General features: G+C 55.0%; 3 non-coding genes across 3 annotated transcripts; all 3 read left to right on the top strand.

Annotated features, from left to right (window-relative positions):
* LOC132361821 (small nucleolar RNA SNORD116) lies at window positions 1-93 on the top strand. Its single transcript, XR_009502088.1, has one exon. It is a non-coding gene; the product is annotated as a small nucleolar RNA SNORD116 (small nucleolar RNA).
* Window positions 94-2,774: 2,681 nt separating this feature from the next.
* LOC132361149 (small nucleolar RNA SNORD116) lies at window positions 2,775-2,867 on the top strand. Its single transcript, XR_009501460.1, has one exon. It is a non-coding gene; the product is annotated as a small nucleolar RNA SNORD116 (small nucleolar RNA).
* A 2,666-nt stretch (window positions 2,868-5,533) lies between these two features.
* On the top strand, window positions 5,534-5,626 carry LOC132361829 (small nucleolar RNA SNORD116). Its single transcript, XR_009502096.1, has one exon. It is a non-coding gene; the product is annotated as a small nucleolar RNA SNORD116 (small nucleolar RNA).
* Window positions 5,627-6,991: the final 1,365 nt, after the last annotated feature.

The following is a 6,991-nucleotide window of genomic DNA, read 5'->3' as shown; positions in this document are numbered from 1 at the left end:
GGATCGATGATGACACCCTTGTATGCATTCCTTGGAAAATCTGAACAAAATGAGTGAGAACGCTCTACCGTCTCCTCATCGAAAGTGAGGTCCAGCACGTTTCCTGTCTCGGGAGTATGGGACAGTTAGGAGTGAGGGCCAACGTCCCCTGCTGACAGGCATGCAAACCCCACTAAGGGCTCCAGCATTGGAGGGGCTCCTGTCTGAGGGTCGACCATGTCTGCCCATAAGCTGGGTCATCTATGAATCCCCGGTCCCTGCTAAAAGGCCGTTGAGGGAATGCAAGAGGGCAGGCTTTCCTGCTAGTCTTCAGGGTCGGAGTGTGTTCTGGTAGAGACCCAGTAAGCTTGCAGCTTGGAGAGGTGATTTTTGGACAGGATCACACTTTGTGCATGCCGCTTCCGAGGTTGATTATGGAAGCCAACATGAGCAAGCTTCCCTGGTTGGAGCCTGGAGCCTCAGGCCAGGCCTGTGGCCCTCTCTGTTGTTGTGTTTCGTGCAGTGAGGTTCTTGACTGCCCCTTGTGGCTGGAGCAGTGGGCGGGCGTGGGCTGGAGTTGGGCGATGGCGGAAGGGGGCTGATGGTTTAGGCCTCAGTGCTGCCCCTGTCAGCTCCTCTGCTGAAGTTGCCGGTACACTGTTGGCGCTAAGTGGATCTTCGTGGAGTGGGGTGTGGATCGAGTGAAGCATTTCAGCCTGGGTGGTGTCTGCTGGCCTGGAGAGAAAGGTAAGGTATCATGAGGAAAGGTCCTGTGTGATGTCGTGGGATGGGTTGTCATCATTGGGTTGCAGGCGCTGGCCTCGGCTTCCCAAGAATGTGTCTTGTTCGTGATGGGCTGGCATAAGCTGCCTATGGAGCGGATGGCTTTGGCAGTTCAAGTGAGTGAGTTGAGGAAGGTAAGCTGTGTAGAGTTGCGATCCCGTTGCCCGAGGAATGACACCCAAAGGGTGTCTTGCGGGAAGTAGAGAAGATCGACATGGTGAGGCGTCTGTGCCGGCCTCCTTGCAGGTAGTTGAGTTATGCGAACATCCCCTTTGGCCGCTTTGTTCCCTTGTTTGGCAATGTGTAAAGCGAAAGTGTTTCTCCCGTGGGGGAATGACGCGACCGGCCGGTGTAGCACACAGGCCTTTCGAACAGCCAGAGGTTTATCTGGAGCAGTCCATTGGTGGGGCAGAGATGGGGGCCCCATTGCCATGCCTGCTGTGCTGCCGTGGCCAGCCACTGTTCCCTTTCAGGCTTCCAAGTTCCCTCGCATGGCAGAGGTCTTCCTTTGAAAGTCTGTCTGTGGTCCTCGGGGACCATGCCTTTGATCACTGTGAGTTACTCGGTAGTGTCACTGTGGCAGTGGAGAATTTCCAGGATGCATGGTGTGGGATCAGCATCAACCAAGGAGACAGGCTTGCGGTCTGTCTTCCCTGGTGTTCAGTGTTCCCGTGTTCTGAAGATGTTTGTGGTTTCCAGTAGGGTCGTGTCGCCCTGTGGGCTGGAGGAGGGCATGTAGGACGAGGCTTTCAAGGGTTTGAGCATTTCCTTAGGGGTCAGGGCCGTGAACATTCAAGATGGGAGCTGCCTGAGACGTGGCTGGGAATGTGGACTAGTTTCCGCCGTGGGGATCCGACATGGGTCATGGTGGCTGAAGCCCACCACTTCCTGTGGTGGGCATTCCCACGGGTCAATGGAAAGTGATTAGGCCTAGTTGGCGAGAAGTGGCACGTGGGCCCACGTTCGTTAGCCCCTTGAGTGTTTTCAGACTGCATCTTGGCAGCAGACAGCTGCCGGTCGGTGTCGGCCCGACCATGGGAGTTCCCTTGCTTCCGGAAGTGCTGCGAGTGACCCCAAATGCCCATCAGATATACTGGTAGCTGACAGAGTCTCGAGGTGCATGTCGATGTCACAGCCAAGGCCCGGAGGCAGGTCTCGTCGAGGCTTTGTGTTTTGGTCAGAAGGCGTGGCTGTAGGAGAGCGGGAGTCCGTGGACTATTTCAACAGCCCCTGGGGGTCAAAGTGTGTCTGCGGCCTCTTAAAGCTGACAGGATTCTTTCTCCTTTCAGTTAGGGGTCTCACCAGGGTGCTGTGTATAAACTCTTTCTTTTATTGTTGGACTCCTCTTCACAGGGCCATAGGGACACACAGAGACCAAGACGCGTATGCAGCGGCACACAGAGGAACCCACAAGCACGTCCGCATGCGCAGTCACACACGCCCACACGCGTGAACACACACATACAGCCTCTCAGACACCGGCCAACATATGTGCGTAACTTCCTGCAGTCGTACTATCAGACATGCAGTCAATTCTCGGTAAGGGTTAGAGGTCCTTGGGAAGCAGTTTCAGAGCTCAAGGCCAGGTAAATGTTTTTATGGATCATGTCCTGTGAGGACACCGGTCCACTTATGAAGCCTCGGTGATTTCTGTCCACTTCTCAGGTGCAGTTGCTGGGAAAGGCTGGCCGTCGACACAAACAAGACCTTCGTGTGCTCTGATGACTGGAGGTGCTAAGAAGAAGTGGAAAAAGTGAGGCGGGCCCATGTCCCTGAGTGTGTTCGTGGATAACTCAGGATGGTAGGTATTAAAGCACCCCAAGATGTGCCATTAGATATTAGGTTTTCCTCAGACAGGCCCAATGGTTGCAAGAGTGGATTGATTGTTCCCCTTGCTGAGTGGCCTGAGGGCTGTGGATTCTCCAGGCTTTTGGGGTAGCCCAGGCTCATGGCTCCTGTACAGAGTCCCGCGCAGACTCCGGTTGTGTTCTGCAGCGTCCCAGCATGTGCTTGGATTGATGATGACACCCTTGCATGCATTCCTTGGAAAATCTGGACCAAATGAGTGAGAACACTCTACCGTCTCGTCATCAAAATTGAGGTTCAGCACGTTTCCTCTCTCAGGGGGAGAGGACAGTTAGGAATGAGGGCCAGCGTCCCCCGCCGACATGCATGCAAACACCACCAAGGACTCCAGTATTGGAGGGGCTCCTTTCTGAGGGTTGACCGTGTCTGCACATAAGCTGTGTTATCTGTGAAACCCGGGTCCCTGCTGAATGGCTGTTGAGGGAATGCGAGGGGGCAGGTTCTCCTGCTGGTCTTAAGAGTCAGAGTGTGTGCTGGTCTAGGCCCAGTTAGCTTGCAGTTGGGAGGTGAGTTTTGGCCAGGATCACGCTTCGTGCATGCCATTTTGGGGGTTGATTCTGGAAGCCAAAATGAGCAAGCGTCCCTGGTTGGTGCCTGGAACCTCAGGCCAGGCCTGTGGCCCTCCCTGTTCTTGCGTTTTTCACGGTGAGCTTCTTGAGTGCCTAGTGAGGCTGGAGCAATGGGCGGGGGTGAGCTCGGTTGGGCATCGGCGGAAAGGGGCTGATGGATTAGGCCTCGCTGCTGCCCTTGTTTGCTTCTCTACTTTAACTCCCGGCACAGTGTTGATGCCAAGTGGGTCATCGTGGAGTGGGGAGAGGAATGAGTGCTGAATTTAAACCTGCGTGGATCACTGATGGCCCGTACAGGAAGGGAAGGGAAGATGAGGACATGTCCTTTGTGATGTCGTGGAATAGGCTATCATAACTGGGTTGCAGGTGCTGGCCTCGGCTTCCCAAGGATGTGTCATGTTCGTGATGGGCTGGCATCAGCTGCCTATGGAGGGGATGGCTTTGGCAGTTCAAGTGGATGAGGTGAGGTAGGTAACCTGTGTAGAGTTGGAATCCCATTGCCAGAGGAAAGACACCCAAAGGGTGTCTTGCGAGACGTAAAGAAGATTGACATGGTGACGCGTCTCTGCTGGCCTCCTTGGAGGATGTTTAGTTATGCGAACATCCCCTTTGGCCTAATCGTTCCGTTGTTTGGGAATGTGCAAAGCGAAAGTGCTTCTCCCGGGGGGTATGACTCGGCTTGCGAACAGCCAGAGGTTTACCTGGAGCAGTCTGTTGTGGGGACAGAGGTGGGGGCACTGTTGCGACGCCAGGCGCACTGTCGTGGACAGCCACTGTGCCCTTTCAAGTTTCCAGGTCCCCTCGTGTGGCAAAGGTTTTCCGTTGAAAGTCTGTCTGTGGTCGTCGGGGACAGTGCCTTTGATCACTGTGAGTGCCTCGGTAGTGTCGCCGTGGCAGTGGAGAATTGCCAGGATGCATGGGGTGGGGTGGGCGTCATCAAAGCAGACAGGCTTGCGGTGTGTCTTCCCTGCTGTTCAGTGTCTCCGTGTTCACATGATGTCTGTGGCTTCAAGTAGAGTCGAGTCGCCCTGCAGGCAGGAGGAGGGCACTTAGGACGAGGCTGTGTAGCGTTTGAGCGTTTTCTCAGTGGTCAGGGCCGCAAAGCCTACCAGTTGGAAGCTTGCCTATACGTGGCCGGGAAGGTGGCCTAATTTCCGCTGTGGGGTTCCAACCTGTGTCATGGTTGCTGAAGCCCAACACTTCCCATTGAGGGCATTCCCACGGGGTCATGGGAAGTGATTTGGTCTAGTTGGCGAGACGAGGCACTTGGGCCAAAGTCCGTTAACCCCTTGAGAAGTGCCGGGCTGCATCTTGCCTGTCGGCAACTGCAGGTCGGTGTCAGCCTGCCCATGGGAGGTTACCTTGCTTCCGGGAGCACTGGGAGTGACCCCAAGGGCACATCAGATGTGGTGGTAGGTGTCAGGATCTCCAGGTCCACATAGGTGTGACACCCACGGCCGGGAGGGAGGTCTCGTCCAGTCTTTGTGCTTTGGTCAGAAGGCGTGGCTGTGGGAGAGCGGGAGTCTGTGGCCTATTTTGACAGCCTGGGGTTCAAAGTTCGCATGCGGCCTCATGAAGCTGACAGGGGTCTTTCTCCTTTCAGTTGGGGGTCCAACCAGGGTGCTGTGTATAAACTATGACGTTTACTGTTAGAAGCGTCTGCAGAGGGCCACAGGGACACCCAGAGACCAAGACGCGTATTTAGCGGCACCCACAGGTATCCACAAACGCATCCTCGTGCACAGTCACAGTCACACACGCCCACACGTGTGAATACACACATACAGCGTCTCACACACCGAGCAATGTACGTGCGTAACTTCCTTCAGTCGTGCTGTGAGACACACAGTCAGTTTTTGGTAAGGGATAGTGGTACTTGGGAAGCAGGTTCCAGGCTCACGCCCAGATTAAGTGTTTCCAAAAATCATGTTCTCTGAGGACCCTTGTGCAACTCAGAAACCTGCCTGATTTCTGTCCACTTCTCAGGTGCAGTTGCAGAGTAAGGCTGGCTGTCGGCAAAGAGAAGAAGACCTTCGTGTTGTCTGATGACTGGATATGCTAAGGAGAACTGGACAAAGTGGGGTGGGTGCACGTTGCCGAGCAAGGCTGTGGATAGCTCAGGACGGTAGGCATTCACCCATACTAAGATGTGCCATTGGATATTAGGATTTCCACAGATGGGCCCAATGGTTGCAAGAGTGGATTGATTGTTGGTCTTGCTGAGTGGCCTGAGGACTGTGGATTCCCCAGGCAGTTGGAGTACTTCCAGGTCATGGCTCCTCTGCAGAGACCCACGGCCTTCCCTTTTGTGTTCTGCAGCCTCCCAGCATGTGCTTGGATCGATGATGACACCCTTGTATGCATTCCTTGGAAAATCTGAACAAAATGAGTGAGAACGCTCTACTGTCTCCTCATCGAAAGTGAGGTCCAGCACGTTTCCTGTCTCGGGAGTATGGGACAGTTAGGAGTGAGGGCCAACGTCCCCTGCTGACAGGCATGCAAACCCCACTAAGGGCTCCAGCATTGGAGGGGCTCCTGTCTGAGGGTCGACCATGTCTGCCCATAAGCTGGGTCATCTATGAATCCCCGGTCCCTGCTAAAAGGCCGTTGAGGGAATGCAAGAGGGCAGGCTTTCCTGCTAGTCTTCAGGGTCGGAGTGTGTTCTGGTAGAGACCCAGTAAGCTTGCAGCTTGGAGAGGTGATTTTTGGACAGGATCACACTTTGTGCATGCCGCTTCCGAGGTTGATTATGGAAGCCAACATGAGCAAGCTTCCCTGGTTGGAGCCTGGAGCCTCAGGCCAGGCCTGTGGCCCTCTCTGTTGTTGTGTTTCGTGCAGTGAGGTTCTTGACTGCCCCTTGTGGCTGGAGCAGTGGGCGGGCGTGGGCTGGAGTTGGGCGATGGCGGAAGGGGGCTGATGGTTTAGGCCTCAGTGTTGCCCCTGTCAGCTCCTCTGCTGAAGTTGCCGGTACACTGTTGGCGCTAAGTGGATCTTCGTGGAGTGGGGTGTGGATCGAGTGAAGCATTTCAGCCTGGGTGGTGTCTGCTGGCCTGGAGAGAAAGGTAAGGTATCATGAGGAAAGGTCCTGTGTGATGTCGTGGGATGGGTTGTCATCATTGGGTTGCAGGCGCTGGCCTCGGCTTCCCAAGAATGTGTCTTGTTCGTGATGGGCTGGCATAAGCTGCCTATGGAGCGGATGGCTTTGGCAGTTCAAGTGGGTGAGTTGAGGTAGGTAAGCTGTGTAGAGTTGCGATCCCGTTGCCCGAGGAATGACACCCAAAGGGTGTCTTGCGGGAAGTAGAGAAGATCGACATGGTGAGGCGTCTGTGCCGGCCTCCTTGCAGGTAGTTGAGTTATGCGAACATCCCCTTTGGCCGCTTTGTTCCCTTGTTTGGCAATGTGTAAAGCGAAAGTGTTTCTCCCGTGGGGGAATGACGCGACCGGCCGGTGTAGCACGCAGGCCTTTCGAACAGCCAGAGGTTTATCTGGAGCAGTCCATTGGTGGGGCAGAGATGGGGGCCCCATTGCCATGCCTGCTGTGCTGCCGTGGCCAGCCACTGTTCCCTTTCAGGCTTCCAAGTTCCCTCGCATGGCAGAGGTCTTCCTTTGAAAGTCTGTCTGTGGTCCTCGGGGACCATGCCTTTGATCACTGTGAGTTACTCGGTAGTGTCACTGTGGCAGTGGAGAATTTCCAGGATGCATGGTGTGGGATCAGCATCAACCAAGGAGACAGGCTTGCGGTCTGTCTTCCCTGGTGTTCAGTGTTCCCGTGTTCTGAAGATGTTTGTGGTTTC

Source organism: Balaenoptera ricei, chromosome 2, assembly GCF_028023285.1.
Source record: "Balaenoptera ricei isolate mBalRic1 chromosome 2, mBalRic1.hap2, whole genome shotgun sequence".
In the NCBI taxonomy this organism is placed as follows: domain Eukaryota; kingdom Metazoa; phylum Chordata; class Mammalia; order Artiodactyla; family Balaenopteridae; genus Balaenoptera; species Balaenoptera ricei.
The sequence above is the reverse complement of the archived record's forward strand: the minus strand, read 5'-3'. Positions and strand labels throughout refer to the sequence as shown.